Source organism: Myotis brandtii, unplaced genomic scaffold, assembly GCF_000412655.1.
Source record: "Myotis brandtii unplaced genomic scaffold, ASM41265v1 scaffold356, whole genome shotgun sequence".
Lineage (NCBI taxonomy): Eukaryota > Metazoa > Chordata > Mammalia > Chiroptera > Vespertilionidae > Myotis > Myotis brandtii.
In genome coordinates, this window is record NW_005363687.1 from 1933971 (window position 1) to 1957540 (window position 23570).

The window sequence follows — 23570 nt, forward strand, 5'->3', positions numbered from 1 at the left end:
TTTTCCTTGTAAAAATATTTTTGTTGTTGTTTTTGATGGTTTCTGTTGCTCTGTATTCAGGTACTTACTCTTTTCTTCTGCATTGTCTAATACATCTTAGATAATAAACCCACTGGGTTTATTATCACAGGCATTATAACTTAATCTCATTTGTTTCCTGCCTCTCAGGGATCACTCTTCTTCTTTGTCAGATATCTAAAGTCTTAATAAACATTGTTTACACATTTTACTTGTTTAAAAGGTATCTTAGGCAGAAGGGAAAAATCTGTTTCATGTTACTGGAATTTTGCCTGGATAAAAAAAAAATCTCTCATCACATTTAATATTTTTGCCAAATGACTTAAATTCTCTAGCTGTTAATTATATTTTTTTAATTAGTGATACAAAGGTTAGACCTACCTCAAAGAATTGCTTAAAGGTATAACTTAGTGTATTATCTGATGTATATTAATTAGGAAGGAATGCTATTATTTTTTGTTTTTTTTTCCTCAAGTAAAGTTTATATTCAATATTATTTTGTATTGGCTTCAGGTGTACAGCATAGTAGTTAGATAACCATATACTTTACAAAGTGTTCTCGATATTTCTAGCACCAACCTGGCACCATACATAGTTATTACAATGCTATTCACTTTATTCTCTATGCTGTACTTTACATCCTCATGACTATTTTGTAACCAATTTGTACTTCTTAATCCCTTCCCCTTTTTCACCCAGCCGCCCAATCCTCCTCCACTCTGGCAACCACCAGTCTTCTCTCTGTCTATGAGTTCAGTTCAGTTTTGTTTGTTCATTTATTTTGTTTTTAGTTTCCACATATCAGTGAAATCATATGCTATTTGCCTTTCTCTCATTGACTTATTTCACTTAACATAATAACCTCTAGATCCATCCACACTGTCACTAATAGTAAGATTTCATTCTTTTTTTTTATGTGAAAAGCTGCTATTATTACAGTTAGGAAGTGATTCTTAGGGTCTTTTAGGTATTATGTTGTTCTCTGTGACCAGTTCATTAGAAGGAAGACCCTGGGCTGAGGGAAAGCATACAGGCCACATAGGATGGAAACAAATGAGAGCTAAGCAGTCTCCCAGATTCTTCACATCCTGGGATCAGAGACTCTCAGTCCAGAAGCAAAATTCAGGTGAGGATAGAACCTGGGAATACAAAACTAGTCCATGGCCTGATCATCAGTGGCAAAATAGGAGACGCTACAAGGGCCAGGTGGATGCTTTTGGCTTACTGCAGGGACACTGCATGTTATTCTGAAAAGGTGCCTCAGCAGTCAATGGGCCTGAGCTTTCAATGTGAAGACACCTGGTGCTACAATTTAAACAGTCTGTGAAAGGCAGGGATGAAAAATAATCTCCCTTCTGTACCTATCTATTGTCTTCATTAACTATTGTAATGATCTTACAGACAATAAAACCCCAAAATAAGTTAGCTTTGAAGTCAGCATTGATATAAGTAAATCATGGAGACGTAGTGACCCTCATCTTCCTGATCTCAAAGCAGTTCTGTCTCAGTTGTAACTGCAAACCAAATACAACTGCCTTGATCCCCTTTCTTTTTGTTCACATGATGGCTGCTGTTTAGCAGGCATGTTCTCTAACATATAGGACATGCGAACCATCATGTGGTATGCTGGTCAGCTAGGGCTGCCATCACTAAATACCACAGACTGGGTGGCTCGCACAGCAGAAATGTGTTTTCTCACACTTCTGGGGGCTGGAAGTCCAAGGTCAAGGTGTTGACAAGTTTGGTTTCTCCAGACGCCTCTCCTTGGCTTGAAGCTGGCCACCTTCTTGCTATGTGCTCACACGCCCATCATCTGTGTGTGCACTTGTAATGTCTCCTCTTCTTACAAGGACTTCCATGCTATTGGCATAGGGACTTACCCTTATGACCTCATGTAGCCTTAATTACCTCTTCAGAGGCCCTGTCGTCAGATATATTCACATAGGAGCATCAACCTATGAAATTTTGCGGGACACATTTAAGTCCAGATCATGGTAAGAGGAATAGATCTTGGTAACAGCTTCTTTCTTGTGAACAACGATCCCATATCATGTTTACGAAAGTTAGCACTCTGGCTCCAAACTTGATGAAGAGGACATTAACCAGAAGGAGAAGAGTCAGTATCTTCACTGGAATTTTGGACCAGGATCCTGTTTGAATATTAATGTGGGTGGCCTTCAGCCATATCCCTCAGTGACTAGGGTAGCATTCTAGACACAGGAGTTGAATCTACGTTTTTTACTTCGTTGGCCAACATCTCTCCAATTTATGACTGTAGAGCAGCAGTTCTCAACCTGTGCGTCGTGACCCTTTTGGCGGTCGAATGACCCTTTCACAGGGGTCACCTAAGACCATCCTGCATATCAGATAATTACATTACGATTCATAACAGTAGCAACATTACAGTTATGAAGTAGCAAGGAAAATAATTTTATGGTTGGGTCACAACATGAGGAACTGTATTTAAAGGGCCAGAAGGTTGAGAAACACTGCTGTAGAGGAAGGTGGTTTATAGACCACCACACCTTCGCGCTCTCATCAAGTGTCGCTCAATCGCTGCTTATCTCACCATGAATATAGGCTTGGGGGCCTGTAACTTGCCTTGGAGTGACTTTTGGAAGCTGCACCGTGTCTAATCATCAGTTATTCTCACATAGACCTTCCATAGTGCCTGGCACATCATCACTCAATAAAATCATTTGAGTAAATGAAAGAACAGATGACACTTATTCAAGTGCCGGTGCCAGAGGAGAATATGGGAGAGCATGCTAGAAGTTGATGAGCCAGGAGTTTAAGCTGGAATGTATTTATCCTTGAGGTTTGAGGAGTGCTTTAGTATTTTTGGAATTTTACAGATTCTGTTGTTGGCACTTGTTTGTAGTGCTTTTTTGTAACCGATCCATTTTAAGAAATGAAAGAAAGTCCAAGCAGACTGAACATTTGAGCCATTTTCCACAGTTTCCCTGTCCCAAGAAGCGTATGTGCAGAGCAGAGTAAAGGATTAGGCAGCTGGGCAGCTGGGGACCATGCAGTCTCAGAGATGCTGTTGCAGGAGCAGGAGAGGAAATGTCAGCTCTCTCCCTTCGTGCTGGGGTATTTTTAGTGGCTTCTTTTCTCCTTGGCTCGTATCTGGGTGCTGCTTTATTGAGGAGCTGCGCTCTACTGAAAAACAAGCATTTTTCAAAAAATAGAACAATTCCTGTAAGAGAAGAATTTATGTTAATTCTATATCCATCCTGCTTTCCTGTAAAAGTGTCACCTTTTTCTGGGAATTTAATTAATTAATATTCCTATTGCAAAGTTTTTTCTTTCTTTGGTCTCAGTCACTTACAGTAAAATTAAGTGATTGCTTAGTGTTGTTTTTGTTTGTTTGTTTTTAGTAAGAATAACTTAAATTACATTTTAGGAGTATAATATTAGTTTTGAACAGATTGAAGGAGAAGACATCCTGAACAGAAAATGGAGAATTTATAACACGCATTTCTAGAGCAACAGCAAGGTCATTTTTAGATCTCTTGCCCTTTCAAGAGTGATGCTAAAGAATGAGACAATGGATTGACCACATAGACTAATCTGTCTCATTCCTTCACAGTAGCCCCCCAGGCACATGATGTTTCTGGTTCTAAAACCGAATGTCTGATGTGTTTTCACCTTGGCAGTGGTACTTAGATCCTCTTTCAAATCGTTCATTATGTGTCAAAAGGTGAACTCGACTCCTGGAAGGCAAGACTGATGGCCAGGGTAGCCTGGCGGTGGGCCACCCACTCCGGGGAGCTGTGCTCTGGCTTCGGGCCCTGTGTGTCCCAGCTTCTACATCCCTGGGCCCCACCCACAGCTCTTGTCCTGACCCACACCTGGCCCCTGGAGTCTGCCCCAGGTACGGCCTCCTCAGTGTCCTGTCATTCTCTTTCTGCCACTTGCCTGTTGACATTTCTTCACAGCTAGGAACATTTTGGTTACAATTATTTTTCACATATAGGGTTTCTTCCTAAATATGTGTCTGTTGTGAGCAACACGTTAATAGGAAAGCGCAGTTCTTGTCCTGGACTAACATAGTTTATATTTTATTTCATAAGAGTAAGTGGTACCTGTAAAGAAAAATCTGAAAATTATGAAAACAAAATTGGAAGAGAAGGGTCATGTACAATTATGTTTAGTCATACAAAACTTTTTCACTGTTGTTACTATTTTGTGATATTTTTCAGTCGTGTCTGTGATCTACACCTTAATTTTTCATAGTTATGATTACATAATTCACTTCTGTGTTTTATTTATTTAACATTATATTATAATCAAGCTTATAATCAGGTCAACAGATGCTCCATATACATAATTTTTCATAACTGCATAAAACTCCACTGTGTGACTTCAATAGAATTTATTTAACCATTTTATTATTTGAAATGTGTGTGGTTTTAATGCTTCCATTCATATAGGTAACTAGAGGCCCTTGGCATGGCCGGTGGAGATTAGCCAAAACCCGCAGTCCTACATCCCCAGAGGGATGTAGTAGTGTGCAAAGCAGCAGGCAGCCTGGGAAGAGCCCAAACCCAGGCTGGGTGCCCAGCTGCTCCGGCTCTCGAGATGGGTGCTTCCGCAGTGGGAGCGCACTGACCACCAGGGGGCAGCTCCTGCGTTGAGCGTCCCTTGGTGGGCAGTGCACACCATGACTACCAGTTATCTGGTCTACTGGTCGCTTAGGCTTTTATATACCTAGATAAGGAAATATATATCTTTGAACAAAATATTTTTTTGCCATATTTAGAATACTTTTCTTTAGGGAGAGTCTATGTAGAATTACTGGGTCAAAAATGAGAAACATTTTGAAACCTTTTCATAAACAATGGCTTTCTAATCTGTTGTCCTGTCACTGGTAATAGACCCTAGACTAGGGTCTCTCTTCCTATACAGTTATCGTGAATTTGCACCAACTCAACCTCTGAAGGATAATACGCATTGGGGGCTTTAGCATGATGCATATTGTTATTGAAATGGCATTGCTGGTGACCTTCAGCTGATATGATTGAGTAAATGATTCTGTTGCCACTCCTCCACTTAACATCCCGGCTCTCATCATGCACCAGTCCAATCTTTGCTTCTTACTGAATAGCATTCCAAGCTTGTCTCCACTGTTTCCTAGCTTTTGAGTTTACTGCAGAGTAATCTCATTATCTGCAGTGAGCAAACTTGTACAACAGAATCGGAGTCAACTGTATTCCCACGGCTCTAAAACGGGGCCCTTCCCATTTACTGCCGTCCTGGGGATGTACCGCTGCCCCAGGGCAGCCTTGGCAAAGCCCGTCCGCTGCCGCCTGGCCCAGGAGCACCTGCTGTGCCCGGGCCCTTTGCTCAGGCTTTGCTCTCCTTTCACGTGTCCCTCTTTCTCTTCTTACTTTTGTCCTGGCGCTCGTGCAAGTCGAGGTGATTTTATAGATAGCTCCCTAAGCTTTTCCTACAAAAGGAGCCATTTCCAGGTTGAGTGCTATTTTTATCATCTCTGAATGATGTGGAAGGCTTTGGTTCCCTGCTACTTTCTAGACCACACGATTAGCCGTCCCCTACGCTGTGGGCCCAGGACTTTGATTTTAGCTTAACATTTCCTAAGCGACGCTGCTGTGGCATTGCCGCTGCATAGGATCCAGGAACAGAGGTGGCCGTGGTCAAGGAAGCTGCGAAACGTGCTTCCTCAGTTCTCTCCTCCAGATTTGCGTTCACATCGCCATATCTGAAAGGTTGCAGGCAGCAGGAAGTAATAAACTATTTCAACCTGGCCATCCGGCACCAAAGACCTGTTTATTTTTTCCTAATCTTTTTTTTTATAGCTACACCTATTTTTTTTCTTACAGTCTTTTGGGGAAAAGCTGCTTTGACCATTCAATCTGTTTATGGAAGTGGCTGGCAACAAATGCTCTCCACGATTGGAGATAGGTGTGCCCATCTGCTGGTCAGCACTCTCAGAACCCATGACTGTTTGGACAATATCATCTGCATACAGTGCCCACGGGCTGCAGTGCAGGAGGGCATAGCTGGGCACAGGGAGGATGCATGAGTGGGGACAGAGAGGACAGGGCCTGTGACCTCCATGCTGGAGAACCAGTGAGCACCGAGGGCAGAGAGGCGCTCCAGCTTCCCAGGAAACTGCCCACTGCTAGGGATGCTTGATATTTGCTTGAACAGAACAATGTTCCTCTGAAGTTGTTTGTCAGGCAGATGGGATCATGAGGACGCTTTAACTACTAAGAGGGATCACTGATTTCTTCGGAGCCTCCGTGCTCCTCCTTTCACAGCTGGGAGACTGTTTTGCTGCGAAATAGACTTTCAGTTGGATGTGCAATTAATCAGTTTTCACAGCTCTAATTTTTGACTAAGACACTGTGTCCGTGTGTTTGGTACATGCTGTGTTTGAGCCTGGACACCTACGCCTTGCATTTGTGTAGCATCGCGACACTACCACCTGGCTCTCAAATGCCGCCGGGAACAAGGAGAATGGGAGCCGACAGTTTCTCTTCTGCCCTGTGTGGCTCTTCCTCGCCGCTTCAATCCAGGGGTGAGCTCTAGCAGGCTGACATCTGGGAGACACCTGAATGGCTGTCTAGTGCAGACCCTCTACCCAAATGATAAATCCTCTCTAATACCCATGGTTAGGGCCAGCCTGACCTATGTCTGCATGCAAATTGGTAATATGCAAATTATGATCCAAATGATCCATAATTGGGTGGGGGTCTACCACAGTACAAGGAAGTCCAGTGTTTTAGTTTGAATCCTATTCAGGCTTTGTGGAAGTTTTCCTTTTCTGGATAAGCCAAAAAAGGCAGGTTCCAAATTGCTTTATCCCTAAATAGGCTTGAGATTCACATCACAGGGACCATCAGTTCTTTTCTTATCTCTGGTGGCTCTGATGTGATCAATTTGTAATGTTTTGTTCTTGGATGCTTGGGAAGGTCATATATAAAACAGAAACGGACTTTTGTGATCTAACACAATCTGCTAAAACATCATCTCTTGAGACAACGTTAAATTAGAGAGCTATGTATGTCTTCCCACGAAACAGAATGAGGCATATATATATATATATTTATGTGTGTGTGTGTATATATATATATTTATGTGTGTGTGTGTATAATGTTAAATTAGAGAGCTATGTATGTCTTCCCATGAAACAGAATGAGGCATACATATATATGCAATATCCTTACCCTAACAATAGCAACAAAAGAATATTTCTATCCTCCTATAGGCAATCATCCAGAAAGGATCAACAATCACATTCTTTAGCATAAGTGTTCATCTTTTGAAAATCCTACTTGCATAAGGGAAACAGTCTGTTTACAAAGAAACCTTCAGTTTTGGCGTCATGTGTAATGGGAAGAGCATACTACATTTATTGATGGGGATGTATTTCTGCCTTTGCTTCTGTATTAGGTTAGATGGTATGTGGCGGGAGGGGGAGAAGATGAGTGAATCATGCTCCTGCCCTCAAGGAGCGCACGGTCTCCCTGGTGGGAAGCAGGAATGACGAACACCCACAAAAATAGCAGGCGCTCGAGACAGAGAGTGATGATCTTTATAATAAAGACAGCAGCCAGATGCTGAGGAAGCAGGGAGGAGGCCAAGGCTAATGCCAGGTAGGAGGACTGGGGAAAAGTGCACATCTGAGCTGACTCTGAGATGTGCGTGGGAAAATGGATGGGATTTCAAGAGTCAGAGCTTCATGGCAGAGAATTGCAACCTAGAGCATGTCCCTAGAGCAGTGATGGCGAACCTATGACATGCATGTCACAGGTTACATGCAAACTCATTTTTTTGGTTGATTTTTCTTTGTTAAATGGCATTTAAATATATAAAATAAATATCAAAAATATAAATCTTTTACTATGGTTGCAAATATCAAAAAATTTCTATATGTGACACGGCACCAGAGTTAAGTTAGGGTTTTTCAAAATGCTGACACGCCGAGCTCAAAAGGTTTGCTATCACTGCCCTAGAGCATCTCTCCATGCGGGAGGAGGGAGCTTTCAAATATGCAGCCAACATTCTCCAAGGATGTTTTTGCTTGCACTGTGTCTGACCATTGTATCCAGAGCTGGGGTTTGGGGGACTCGTGTGCTTATTTTGCCAAAGCATAGTTTTAAATAAATATCTCATAACTTAGCAATTTGAGTTCCTGGGATCTTGCACCTGCTCAGAATATCTGGGGGTTGGCCTCCCTGGTTCTTGTTTACCCCCAGATTGGTTTTTAATTTGAGGTGGGGTCTGTGTCCACCTCTCTTCCCCTTTTGGAACAGTGCCTTGCCCCAGACAGGGAGGGGGAGAACAGCACGCTTTGGGATGGTTCCAGTCATCCTGACTGGTTGATACCACTAGCAGCAGAAGGGAAAGGAGGGATAGACCTTCCATTGTGGGGAGTGCAAACCAGAGTTTCTCAGTGGCCAGATGTATAAATACTGGCCATGGTTTCTCCATAGGGACATTCTCAGTGGTCATTTAAATTCATTCATTATTTTTCCCCCAAAGCATGGAAGCAGTGCATGCTGTGTATCAAAGTTCCCAGTCTGCTGAAAAAGAGAGAGAGATGTAAACTAGCATTTATGGTGCAGTGGGAGGAGGGAATGTCCAAGGCCACGTAGAATGCTGTCTCTTCCCGGGCAGATGAGAGAAGCTGCAGATAATTAAACAATAGCTCAAGAAGCTTCGGTCTGAGCCAGGCCAGAGTTGGGGGTGGGTGGTAAAGGAAGGAGGCTCTTTTTAAAATAATTATGGGTATGTGGTGAGTGATTTTGCAAAGAAAATAGCACATTCATTTACCTTAATTAACTCTACTTTGCAGTTAATTATACCGAATGACCTTGGGGATGTGTCAGTGTTTGATACTCAATAGGAGATGGACACCAGTAACCCTGACACACGATGCTTGCTGCAGCAGAGATGGAGACAGGGGTGTCTATTCCAGTAGTGATATCCATCCAATCTCACTAGATCTTGGACATTTTGCAGTTGTCTAATGGAGTAATATCAATTTCTAATAAAACTCTCAGTAAAATGAATTCAAGCCTACTTTATATGAAAGTATATATTTTGAAAGGACACTACCAACAACTCCAATAAAAAGAAAGTGATGTCGGAGCTCTAAGGAAGAGCTAACATGGACTGAACAGGCACCATGTGTTTCTTAGTTTACTGAGTCCTCATCAAAACGTAGCTATTGGCTGCTCACATTTCATACTTCATGGCTTCCCCTTCTAATTGAACTGCAGTTTTTTCCCTGATAATCAGTCCAGTTTCTAGTTAAGTCATGTGATACAAGTTTATGCAAGACTGTCTAGATATGAGGCCTAAAATCCGGGTGGCCACCTGTGAGGAGGGACCCAGCCATGGACTGCTGAGCAGAAAGTCCTCATGACCCATTAAGCCACTGAGTTAGACAGCGCAGCACCGCCTCTTGTTAAGTGAGACAATGCCATCTTCCTAGAGATGGAAGCCATTTTAAGTAGAGTTTTCATACTCTCAGCCAAAATCACTGTAATTTACCAAGCGAGGCAATCTAATTATCCCCATTTTTCAGCTAAAGAAACTGAGGGTTAAAGAAATTAAGTATGATCTTGACCGATCCAAGATCATACAGTGACTTAAATATCATAACTGGGATCAAATTTAAGCCTGTCTTACTCCAGGACCTACTGCTCAGTGTTTGGCTGTCCCTCTCTTGCACATGTATATTTATTTGAAATATGTAACACCAAAGCACTTAAGCCAATGCCAGACATGGCAAATAGTTCAGATATGTCAAATATATAATTTATAAGTAAGCCGCCCCCTGACCTTTAGCTCAGGAGTTGGCTAATTTTCTGTCCAGGGCCACATAGTAAATGTTTGGGGCTTTGTGAGCCCCGTGGTCTCTGTTACAATCACAAGTAATTGTGGCTTCAAAGCAGCCACAGACAGTGCACAAAGGAATGAACTTAGCTGTGCTCCCATCTAGTTTTATTTACAAAACAAGATACAGTTCAGAATAGGCCTGTGGGCTAGAGTTTCCTCACCCTGGGCTCTAGGAATGAAATTTAATTTTTGGTTAAGGCTCACAACTCGGATGGATAAGGGTGGGTATAAAAGTGGATGCTCCTAGGTGTGTACAAGAAAAAGTCATACCAAGGGAGAGCAGAGGTTACAGAGTCCCAGACAGGATCTTCTCCCATCGCCAAAACCTAAGGTGTGAAGAGGGTGGTTCTGTTCTGTTCCTACTTCGTAGTGCTGATGGCACAACTTATGTTAGGGCAGAGAGAAGGGGATCTGAGGACTCTCACCATCAGAGAAGCAAAATTTGGAGGATTGCTAGCCTCTTATCTGCACCTTAATTAGAATTTCTGTTAAAAATTCCAAATTGTCGCCCAGCCTGCATGGCTCAATGGTTGAACATCGACTTAGGATGAACCAGGAGGTCACAGTTCGATTCCCAGTCAGGGCATATGCCCAGGTTGTGAGGCATGCAGGAGGCAGCCTATTAATGATTCTCTCTCATCATTGATGTTTTTAACTCTCTCTCCTTCTTCCTTCGTCTCTGAAGTCAATAAAAATATATTTTATAATTCCAAATTGTCTCATCACTACTTTCAAAAACCACTGTCTTTTCTAATACTTATATTATTAAATGAACCACAGACACTTTAATACATAGCAGCTCTTTCTGCAAATGAAGAGACAAGGGTCAGAAATGAACGCATGATTATAGCTATTTAATTTCGGCTTTAATTGCTTTCCAGCAGGCACAGAGAATGGACCAATTTTCTCAAAACAGTATTTGCTCTGAAATAGAGGTCTGGGAGTAAAGTTTAGTCAATAATGCAAGCCACTTTGGGGAAGTACATGATGGGTTTTCCTTCTTTTTCTCAAATAGTTAAATGTGTGAACACTTCCTTTCAATGGCTTAGCATGAAATTTACTGTGAATTTTATGCAGAATCTAAAATATTGAGCCATTTGTGTCTCCCTTTGCCTGTCAATAAACTGAAAATATAAAAGAGTATATAGAAAACCAAGGTTGAAAGATGGGAAAGTTTTCACGCCTCCTACCCTCTGGCAACCACCGATCTACATTATGTTTCTGTGGATCTGCCTAGTCTAGACATTTCATATCAAAGGAATCATACAGTATCCTTATGTCTAGCTTCTTTCACTCAGCATAACACTTTCAAGGTTTCTTCTGCTGTAGCATATGAGTTCTTTATTACTTTTACTGCTGAATAATATTCCACTGTCTGGATATACCACATTTCTCTCCATTCATCACCTGATGTTTCCATTTTCTCCACTTTGAATAATGCTTTTATGAACATTTATGTACAAATATGAACTCTTGGTTTGCATGGACATTTATTTTCAATTCTCTTGGGTACACACCTAGGAGGGAATTGCGGGCTTCTATGGTAACGCTGTTGATCATTTTGAGGAACCGCCAAACTGTGTTACAAGCAGCTGCATGTCTTTTTGTGTGTGTTTTGTTTGTTTTGTTTTTCACCAGCAGGGATGATGTTTCCAGTTTCTTTACATTCTTTCTGTCAGCACTTGTTTTGTCCATTCTAGTGGGTGTGACTTATTTCACTGTCGTTTCAATGTTCATTTCCATAATGACTCATGATGGTGAGTGGTATTTCACTGTGGTTTCAATGTTCATTTCCATAATGACTCATGATGGTGAGCATTTTTATACTGGACATATATGTATATACTAGAGGCCCAGCGGGCAAAATTGTGTGCCCCGCCCACCCACCTGCCACCCGACTGCGCTCGCAGCTCCGCCCACCCACGCTCACATCACCGCGCCTGCCTGCCTGCCATCAGCCTTGCTGCCATTGGAGCTTGTGGGCCACAGGGTAGGGACCAAAAGGTGCTCCATGCACCTCCTGGTGACCGGTCATTTGGTTGTTACGGCGTTATGGCATTAGGGTCATATAGATATTCTTTGGAAATATTTATAATTGAAAGTTTGGCATTAGGGTCACTGGCCTTTTATAATATAGATATTCTTTGGAAATATTTATAATTGAAAGTTTTGAAGGAGAAAACATATTACATAAAATTGATATTTGCTAGAAGCCAATAACACATTGGGCCCTTTAAACTCTTAGAAAAATGAACTATAAGTAATAGTATAATAACATTTTATAAATAAAATTTAGAAAAATCCAGAACTTGCTGAAAAGCAGGTGGACATGATTGAGCTGCGAGTCCAAGGTCCACGGACCTCTCCTTTGTGGCATGTGCATTCTAAACACCCATCTGCCTGCTGCATTTTCATAGACTAGTAAGACAATCATGATTGAAACATAAGTACCTCTCTTCTCTCGCCACAAAAACATAAATAAAATGTTTGAGGAGGAATGTAAAAAAGTCTCAGTTCCTTTGCGGAGATGAGTGTGGCACTAGAGTTGCAGGCTGTAAGCTTGTGACAACATCACAGTTCTGGTGACTGGGAGGGGCTCCCACTTTTGATCAATCTGGCCTATTTAGTACCGAACAGGAGATCCTTGAGCTGCCCTATAAGGCACATTTGTATTTTGAAATTCTGTAACCATATCTAGTCCCCCCAAAACTGCTAAGAATGCAGCCAACATGCCCCTGGCTGGTGTAGCTCAGCGTTAGAATGTCAGCCAGAGCATTGGAGAGTTGCGGGTTCGATTTCAGTTAAGGGCGTGTACCTGGGTTGCAGGCTCATTCCTGGCCCTGTGTTGGAGGCAACCAATTGATGTCTCTCTCTCACATCAATGTTGTTTTCCTCTCTCTTCCTTCCCCCTCCCTCCGTCCCACTCTCTCTGAAAATCAATGGAAAAAATATCCTCCAGTGAAGATTAACAATAACAAATGCAGGCCGCTCTGGGTGGTGCTGGGAGATTTGCTGCTCCTCTCCCCGGCCCCAGCACTTAGCAGGCCACCCAGGCACCCACAGGCTCACAGGCTTATTCCTGGGGGGGGCGAGCACATGCCTCATAATCTCTGAACTGAGGGCTCACTTCTACCCCAGGAGCTAGCACAGAACTCAGCAGCCTTATAGGAGGCACTGCATGATAAATTGTTAAATAAATAAATGACTTTAATTGGCATCATGCAGAGAAATTGCAGAACTGAATATTAAGTTGATGCGCAATTAAATGTGTTAACTTAGTATAAAGGTAAAGAAAGAAAAGAAGTGCTTGGGGTCAAGCACTGTATAAGACCCACTACCAATCAATGTCTCCTTTTCTCATTTTAGGAAGCCTTGTTAATTACACTTTTTCATCTATTCAGTGCACTCAGGTTCGACATGCCAGTAAGTAGCAAAGGTACAATGCAGAGCTTTGAGTTAGATCTTTTGGCGTAGGTACATGTCATTCCACACACTGAGGCTAACGCAGAGTCCGGGTGTGGCACCTAGACACAAGCCTTCCGGCCTTGGGTTGGAGGAATCCCACAGTGTCACTGAGAGGATGGACATGGGTGCGGAGAATGCCACCTTTTAAGGAAGTGGAATGAATGATGTACAGGGTTTTTCATGTAAGGAGATTTGGGGGATGATGTCATTGTTTTATAACCTAATGGCATATCCCTAAGACCTGGAAATTGTCCAAATGATAAATGGCTTCAGTGAATGAAGAAATTGTCTGTTTTGACAAATGTGGCATTTTAGAGGTTAAAATTGCATGATTGATTTTCTATATTTTTAGTTAGCAATGTTTGGGTCTTTTCTTTTTAAGTTTGGACATGTTGAAGTTCAAGTGCCTTAAGTTTCCAAGGTCCCTTTAGACTGTCAGTGTATTTCTGATGTCCCTTCATGAATGCGTGGCCCGGACGCTTTGGTTGCATGCAGATGCCCTCTCCTCCTGTGGGAACTTCTCATTGCCATGCTTTCTAAGAATCTTCCACCTGATCTAGCATTTCTTTATTTTCTCCTGTGTGTCTTGCACTCAGCTAGCTAGAGTAGGAGCTGGAGATACAAGATAGCTTGGCCACATGGTCCATGTACTGGAACGACTATCTGTTAGTCTTCTACAGCACTTTACTATGATTTTCATCATGTTTGCAGCCAGCTGGAGTTACTCCCTAAGATCTCTCTGACAGTTTTTTGGGGAAGCTTATCTTATTGACTTCTTTTTTTTAATACTCAGAATTATAGATAAGATTCCAAGGGATGGGCCAAGGGTAGGCATAGTTATTGAGGGCATTATGCTATGTGAACTAAGTCAGACAGAGAAAGACACATACTCTATGATGTCACATGCGGAATCTAAAAAAGCCTAAACAGAGAGTAGAATGGTGGTTAATCTCAGTCTCTCAAAGAATCCTACGTAATTCTACAACAGAAGTAAAAACATGTTTCCTATGGGAAGACAGCATTAAGATACATCTGGTTTCCACCTCAACCCTCTCCAGTTCTTCTTACAAAGAAATGAACCTGAGCCATCAAACCCCTGCTGACAACACTGCCCTCTCTTTGAACTCTCCTGGAACATTTTTTCTACTTCTACCATGACCCTTACCCTCATTAGCAAATGCTATTAGCAAGGGTTCAAACCAAGGCCCACGTGGCTGCAATGCCTGTGCCTCCTTCATGCCCCATATGGAGAAGAAGGTTCTTGGATTCCTGAACATGAAAATAGAGGATTCAGATAAGACCTAAGGATATTATGGGGGGAAGTAGGATTTTACCTTAATAAAGTGAGTGATGTTCCTTTTTATGAAGAGATTTTAGAATTTGTCAATGTTTAGACATTATTTCAAAGCTATAATAGCCTGACAAGGACATTTGAAAGATACAATCATAGAAATTCCCAGTGTCAAAAACTGTATTTACTTTACTGTTTGTAAAGTGTTTCAGGATGGGCCCAGAAAAATGGGTCTTGGGTGGATGTGTGAGACGATGAAAAATGATCACTTCCTAATTACTCTCACATTTACTCATAATGATAGAATGACTAATAGAGTGTGGCAGGTAGAGGCTCGAATACAAACACCTTAAACACATCCCGGCTCAGTGCAGATAGAACTGTGGAGCGAGGGAGGATGAAGAATGTCTGTTACGGAGTTTTGCTTCTCTGGTTTTTACCCCTGCCTTTCCATCTACCAGCTGTGAGATCCAAGAATACTGAATGATCACTCTGTGCTTCCATTTCTCTTCTGAAAAATGAAGATATTTATATCTGATTAATGGCTTTATTTCAAACATCATTTTCAAATGTTAACTTCTAGGGTTTCTATTATCCTAAGATTTTCTGGTTTGAATTGCTGCAACTAAAGCAGCTGAGACAAATTGAGACCACGAGAAAGTCTGACATGCAGTAGCATGCTTCATCAATTACATTCACTGTTAAAATATTGCACTGATTGTAGTTGGCGAGTAACCACTGCTCAAAACCCCCTCCGTGAAGTTTCTCCACACACCCAGGGTGCCCTGCACCAGGCTTCCCCATCATCCTCAGGATTAATCCAGAGACCACAGAGTTAACACCTGGGTGCCCCGTGGCCTCCAGGACCCCTTTAAGCTATGGCCAGGTTCATTCTGATTGGTCCTGTCATTTCCAGACCAGTTGATATTTGGAATATCAACTCTGCACATATTTGACAGGCAAGAAATTTGAGTCTGGGAGACATTTCTTGAGTAAATAAACATATAAATGTGTATCAAAAAACATGAAACCATTTTTATTGTACCCACGGACATAAAAAAATAATGCTGATTACTAGCAGTCAGCCTCAAGGACAGTCACATTAGCATATATAGGTTTCATTTCTCTCCAGAAACATTACTGATATGGAGCTGCCAGGTGGTGTTACCTTGCCATGCGGAGGGTATGTGTGTGCCTGTGGTGTTGGTATAACTACCACTGTGACAGCCAGTATAATACTCAGAAAGCATAGGTGAAGCATATACTATATGCTACGCCCTGAGGTTAATTATGGGGACATAGAGACGGCCTTGCCAGGTCCCCAGGAATCCATCGTCTAGCCTGGGAAGTGTGGGGAACAGACAGACAGCGTTAAATTGGAATTCAGAGTGATTAGTACAGTATGAAAGGCAGGAAGGAAATGTTACTGCACACCAAATCCTGGCAGCTCCTGCCAACCTCAGGATGTGGGGAAGGCTTCCGTGGGAGCTCACTTTTGAACTAGGCGTGAAGCAATTAGAAATGTTTTGCCAGGCGGAGACACACCAGCCGTGGAAAGAAAGGTCAATGGTGTGTAAAGTCCCTCCTGGAAGGGGCCTGATGGTTCTGGAGTTGTGGAGCACAGCAACGGAGGGGCAGCTGCGGACGGGAAGGGAGCTTTGTGCTCAGCCTGTGCTCAGGCTGTCACTCGGGATTAGCGTGAGGAAGTTGGGTGGGGAATTGCTGAACACGGGCAGTGTTTGCTAATCTTGGATAGTGAGGGCCCGGGTAGAGAGAGGCACAGCAGGAAGAGAGCTCAGGTGTGCCCTCAAGGTGGCTGTGTCACCTGTTGACTGAGCCGGAGGCTCTCAGGGGGGCTCAGAAAGACCAGGTGGAGGCTGTTGCTGCATGCGCCAGGGGTGTTCACCCACTCTGTGTCACATAACATGCATCTGGGAAATAAAGATGTCACAGAATGAAACCTGGTCCCCACCATGGTCAGCCATCCTGTGGTGAAAGACATTATTGCATGAGAAATCATATCCCACCAGGAAGTTTCCTAGGGGCGTGTGGGAAGGAGAGCTGTGTAATTCAGGCCTGAAAGGCATCTCATGAACACCCCATGGACCTGACCTGGAAGAGAGGGACAGACCTGGAGGCTGTGAGCTGCGGGCTCTGTGATGGAGAAGCCGGAAAGGCCACACGACATACCCCCTGCTCTCTCCTTCCTTTTGGAATTCAGTACCGGCCTGTCACTACAGAGGGCCATGTTCCCTCCTTGGCGGAAGGTGCCCAACTTTCTGCGCACCTGCTGCTGCTCATGTGTAAGTGAGGGAACCTCTGGGAAATGCAAATGGTCCTTCTGGCAGCCAGACTGTGACGTTCTTAAAGGAGCACACGCAATGTCCCACCCATCTCCTCTGTGGTTTTGTTTGGAACCAGAGATAATCATTTTTTAAAAAAATATATTTTATTGATTTTTTTACAGAGAGGAAGGGAGAGGAATAAAAAGTTAGAAACATCAATGAGCTGCCTCCTGCACACCTCCTACTGGGGATGTGCCCGCAACCAAGGTACATGCCCTTGACCGGGATAGAACCTGGGACCCTTCAGTCCGCAGGCTGATGCTTTATCCACTGAACCAAACCAGTTAGGGCAGAGGTAATCATTAAAAAATATCTAAGTATGCTCCTCTTCTTACCAGTGTAAGCGGTTGCTGCTCCTGTGTCCACAACAATTCCTCCTGCTGTTCTCTTGCATCCTGGATTTTTAAGCTATGCATTCACCATAGTGTGCCCTGCTTTCCTAAGGGCTCCTCAGCCTAGGGGTACTCACTCACAACCCAACACCCCAGCAAGGCTGTCTTACTAGGAGGGATGAAGTCTGTCTGGGGATTTTAAAAACCTCGTCTCTAGTAGGTAAAAGTCTATCATTCAGGGTTGGTGTGAGGATATGTTCTTGGGCCATGCTGGCTGCTATAACACAATACCATAGACTGGGTATATATAAGCAACAGAAAGTAAATACATTTCTACAGGTCTGGAGGCTGGAAGTTCAAGATCAAAGCCTCAACAGACTTGGAGTCTAGTGAGAGCCCACCTCATTGATGGCTATCTTCCTGCTGTGCCCTCAGTGGTGGAAGGAGTGAGGGAGCCCTCGGGGTCTCTTCTAAGAGCAATAATCCTACATGCAGGCTTCACCCTTATGATCTAATCACCCGACAGGCCCCACCTCCTAATACCCCCACATTGGGTGTTAGGATTTAATATAGCAATTTGGGGGAGGACACAAACACTTGGTATACAGCAAATATTCATTCTCTATATTGGGCAGCCGAGTAAGCACTAGCAACACCAACCACACACCACACACACACACACACACACACACACACACACACACACAAACAACAACAACAACAACAAGCAAATGAAAATTATGTTTCTATCTTCTAGAAGCCTATGGTCTATGGGACAAACAGATGAAAATAATGAAGGTTATAATTCTCAGTAGAGAATCTGAGGCTTTCCCCTGGAGCAAGACTCATTTCTGTTAGACTTTGACAAATTAGCCCAAAGCCTGGACTTCCAAGGCCTAAATGTCATCTGTGGTTCAAATCTACGAGTAGCAGTCAAATTGTCTCTGCTCATTAGAATGAAAGACAAAGAGGAAAAATGAAGGGTGTGGGGCCTTGGCCTAAATGGGCAAAGTGTCCCTGAGAAGAGCCTACACTTGGCAGGACAACCTGAAGGAATTTGTAAAGAGCAGAGTTATCTAGTGGGAACTCAGAGAATTTCCCAGAATGTTTCGCTGGGTCCTAATATGTGCCATGGGTGAAATCTGCAGGTTGCTGTGAGTGTGTGGCAGGTTCAAGACCTATTCAGGAAGTAGAATCACCAGTAGTTGGTGATTGCACACAGAGGTGAGGTGAAGGGGGCTCCCTATATGCACTGAGGAATCAATGATGTAACATTAGCCGAGAAAGAATCCTGTAGTTCAGTTTCCTATGAGCTAATTTTTAGGTCCCTTTGGGATAACCAGGAGGAAGGGAGAGGTAGGCAGACTGGAGTTTAGAGAAACCTCTTAGCTGGAGGTGTGAGGTGCGTAGGAGATAACAGGCAGGACCTCCCAGGCAGTTCTCAGAGTTTACCTTGCAGAACTACCTGGGGACTTCTGACCTCCCTGCCTGGGTCTGGTGCGGTAGGTTTGTGGTGGGGCTCAGGGTTATCCTTCTAATACACCCCCAGACAGTGCTGCTGCTGCTGGCCTGAGGACCACACCCGGAGTAGTCCTCAGCCAGGGAATAAGTAATCGTGAAAACCAACCCAAACAAACAAAACAATCACACAAATAAAAAAAACGTGGCCCGTGAAGGACAGTACAGTAGAGCAAGCTGCAAGGTCAGAGTCATGTGATCTTGTGCCAGTGATGTAAATCTGTGAGACTTGATTTCTCCATTTGTAAAATATGCATAAAAGCATAAATAACAGCAAAAACTCATACTGTTGTTTTAAGGCCAGACACAGCTAAAGGAAAAGCTTAGCACTGTGCTGAGAGTAGACCAGGAGTTATTTGAAGAACTGTCCTTAAGTGAGCCAGCTTTCACATACAAATTAGATGAGGCCGAGATGACAAAATCCAAAAAGCAAGGGGAAAGTCAAGGCTATGTGATACCATCAGAGCCAGTGAAAGCTTTCTCATGAAGGCAGCAGCTGAATGTCAGATTCTTCTGAGAGTCCAACGAGATGGGAAATGTTTAAATATCCGTGGATTTAGAGAGAATGACATAGACTGAAGCCATTCAGTACAGCGATGTGGGGAGCAGGATGGTGTGTGTGAAGCACAGAGCATAGAGCCCACCCCGCGCCAATGGCTTCAGTGACAGCAGCTGCTATTACACCTACTGGAGCTGGAAACAGTTTGTATGGGCATGTGCGTGCCCGTGCAGGTAGAAGGGAAAATACTCAGCATTAATAAGTCCGCCGTTCCCAAATAAAGGCGATTCCGCTGAGCAAGCTCTGTCCTGGGAGCGTTTGCTTAAGCCAGAGAGGAGTTTCTAAAAGCAACATTTCAAAGGGGAAGGTGGCAGGTAGGTCATGCAAATTTAACAAGAGTCCTCTTTATGTGGGTGGTGAGAAATGGTAGCTCTGGGACACACAAGGAACCCTCAGTCCTCACAGCAGCCCTGAGACTCAATTGAACTTGAAATTCCTCGCCCAGCACTCCCCATTTCTCCCACGCCAGCAAAGTGAACAGCCATCTGATCTCGGCTCGAACAGGGGACAGAGCTATCTTTGCCTCTCGCCAGCTGAGAAATGGTTTGTTTCCCTTTCCTTGCAGCTTTCCTTGGCCATTCAGTATTTTCTAGCTCAGTCCCATGCCAGTGCTCCCTCCTGGGGGGCACAAAGTGGCAGATTCCAGGGGGGATTGTAATGTAGAGCAGCAGGTTCATTCCCACCAGGGCTCCCGCAGACCCACTGCTGGAGTCAATGACCTTATTGAAATGGCTTCTGGCCTGTAAAAGCATTTTCCTAATCCTGAAAGCTTTTAGATGCACCACCAGATTCTTAACTTTTCTTGGAGAATTGTCATGTCATGAACTCAGTGGGGGAAGGAAAGAACTGCTTGATGAAACTGACATTTTCAAGCCGGGAATGTGAAGAGTGTACTAGGGTCTATGCGGGCCTCATCATTCTCCTTCCTTAGGTGTGCCCCTCTTCAGATCAGTAGGTGCCATTCCTTTTCCTGGGCCAATGAAATCATTCCCCTTTAAGACCTCACCCGAAGGCCAGCCCTTTGGGAAACCCTCCAAGATAACTGCAGCCCAAATGACACTCCCCCTTTCTTTGATTATCTGCTGCAGTTATTATCTGTAATAGCCCATTTGGCACTCTTGTTCCCACAACAAAATCTGTGCTCCCCGTTGTGTGTGGCATTGTGCCGGCAACATAGAAATCCTCAATCCGCAATCTTCAGGTTCCACTCGGTACTTAAGGGGAAAACCAGTCATTGTTTTAATTCATTAATAAATTAACTTTCATTGCAAAATCTGCAGGGATTTCTGTCTTCCAGCCTTACATTTTCTTCCCATTTCGCCTTTAATGCAGTAAGCACCACCACCTCCCACTGTGTGTTTAATTACTGTACTGATTGCTTACTTTGTAGGCTACATGATGTGGAAAAAATACAAAACTTAAAAGCAAGGCACTCTCCCTGACCTCCCTAGGGGTAGAGACTGAAGCCCATAAAAATATAAGAAAACACATTTAACTCTAGATAACTAGTGCCAGACGAGTGGTCTGGATAATTGCACAACCCCTGCGGCCCCAAGTGCAAGTCCTATCCCCCCTGCCAGCAATGGACTTCCTTGACCTGAGACCTGGACCTTCAGTCATGTGCTTGGAAGAGCCTTCCTTAGCACCATCTTTGTTCATTTTAAGCCTAACCTTCCTTTATCTTTCAGGCCTCTCTTTTAGAAAATCTCTATACATGTATTTTTTTCACTTTTCTTCCCCTCCATCCTGGTAAGTTTTCTTTACCTTGCCCAATGTCTGTAATTTTAGGTGAGTAGTGTTATACAGGTACCATATGGTCAAATGCTCAGGTGAATTCAAAGATTTCAAATATATTGATAATTGCAGTTTGTTTACCTACTAGAGGCCGGTGCATGAAATTGGTGCACTCAGGGGGGGTCCCTCAGACCGGCCTGCACCCTCTCGCAGTCCAGGAGCCCTTGGGGGATGTCTGACTGAGGGCTTAGGCCCGCTAAGCCAGCAGTCAGACATCCTTAGTTCTGCAGCAGAGGCGGGAGAGGCTCCCGCCACCACAGCTGCGCTTGCCAATGGTGAGCCCAGCTTCTGGCTAAGGGGCGCTCCCCTGTGAGAGTGCACTGACCACTAGGGGGCAGCTCTGGTGAGCCCAGCTTCTGGCTAAGCGGCGCTCCCCTGTGAGAGTGCACTGACCACCAGGGGGCAGCTCCTGTGTTGAGCATCTGCCCCCTGGTGGTCAGTGCGCGTCATAGCAACCGGTCATTTCGCCATTCATATTTGCATATTATCCTTTTATTATATAGGATAGAAAGATTAAACCCAACATCCCATTACTTTTTATTTTATTCAGTTACCAAACTAATGTAATTTTCTTTTAATTCTAAGCCCAACATCCCATTACTTTTTATTATATTCAGTTACCAAACTAATGTAATTTTCTTTTAATTCAGTCAAATTATTGTGAAGGATAAGCAGGTGCATTTTAATTTAATTTTGAGGTTCTGTGAAGAGTGGAAATAGGAAACCTGAGTATGTTAAGCCTGACAATCTCTATTCTCTCCCAACTTGGGTGTTTGCAGAGGCATTTACCTGGGTCTCTGAACCTCTGATAGAGGATGACATGATGGGGAAAGCAGTTGGTAGAATGGGGAGGTAACCACTGGAGACAGTAGTTGTCAGATGAAACTAATTGATTGTAATTGCTTTGCCATCGTATTGCTCTTGGAGCCTGTAGCTTGTTAAAACCACTGATTATGAAAGAAGGATCTCACTTTTTATGCTGTAGGTCATGTTAATGAAGAGCTGTTCTTAGAGAAATGATCAGTGGATATCAATAAATGGATAATAGAAATTAAAGGAAAACTTAATTAACTTGATCATGAGTTACTATACTTCAGCAGTCACAGTAGCAGTCAACTGTGTGGTGTTCCCTACTGAATCTTTTGCTTGGAGCTCTTGAATTTTAAGTATTTCCCACAGAAAGAGAGATTGAGCCTGTGAAACTATTTATCACATACTGTCTTAAATAACAAATCATCCTGTAGATTTATCTTGGAAAACAGAAGATATGTCTGTTTTACAGAGCCTTTATTTTGTGACAAAGTATTAATGGGCAGGTATTTTGAAATGGAAAAAATAAGTTCCTATTGTATCACCAAGAAAGGATATTAGAAGTGGGTTCTTCAATGCTCATGGAATATGAGTAGTATATGAGTGAGCATCTGTCTGAATCTGAAGATAATATTTATTTTTCAATATTCATCAATGTTAAAATGAGTATACAAAAATGATAACATTAATGTGAAGTTATATCTAACATTTTGTTGTAGGATGCGCACTAATGTTCATATGATTGTAACTATCATATCTTTCATCCTGGCATTTAAACTGTTGGCAATGTTAGAGTGATCACATTTACTGAAAACGTTTTTACTGAGCACCAGTTCTGATTAAGGCTCAGGCTCAGTCTGGCCTCAAGGAACTCACAGACTAAAGAAACAAACGTGAACAAATGGTTGCTTGTAGCATTAAGCACAGTGATGCCGGTGATAAAAAGTGCTAGAGGGACGCAAGGGGGAAATGACGCGCGCTCTGAACGATTTCTCGGTGTCTTCCAGCAAAGCTAAAGATGGTCTAGATTGGAGCAGTGTGATAGTTCCTGGTATTTGGGGAAATGAAAAAACAGAAATTAAGGTGTGTGTTTTAGGGTGCAAGAAGATGAGATTAGACAGGCAAAATTCCACATGGCCTATTGTCTTTCTTTGCCCCGCTATGGGATTTTGAGTTATTCCTATGGGAATGGGGCTCCCAGAGGAGTTTTAAATGTTGAAGGACAGGAGGGAATCTCCTTTTAGGAAGATCACTGCCCCCTCAGTGTGGATGACGGCCAGGAACGGCTCATTGCAACCTCCAGGTAGTAAGCAGGTACAATTGCCTGTGCTGTTGAATATTAGTGTTAATGTAGGTCTGTGAAAAGGAAATTAAAAGAGCTCAAAAGCCGAATCATTTTTCATCTTTGACTTTTAAAATATATTTTTCCAAATGTGAGATTAGTGCTAATACACTTGTTGCTGAAAACGTTAAACTAGGATGTCTACACGTGATAATAGAGTCTGTGTCTAGCAGACAGCACATACTTATGGCTAGTTTTGTGTTTAGGAAGTAGATGTAGA

General features: G+C 43.1%; 1 protein-coding gene across 1 annotated transcript in view; it reads left to right on the forward strand.

Annotated features, from left to right (window-relative positions):
* The window catches only part of NRG3 (neuregulin 3), a 1093034-nt gene that overhangs the window by 470907 nt on the left and 598557 nt on the right, over positions 1-23570 (forward strand). The window lies entirely within an intron of this gene.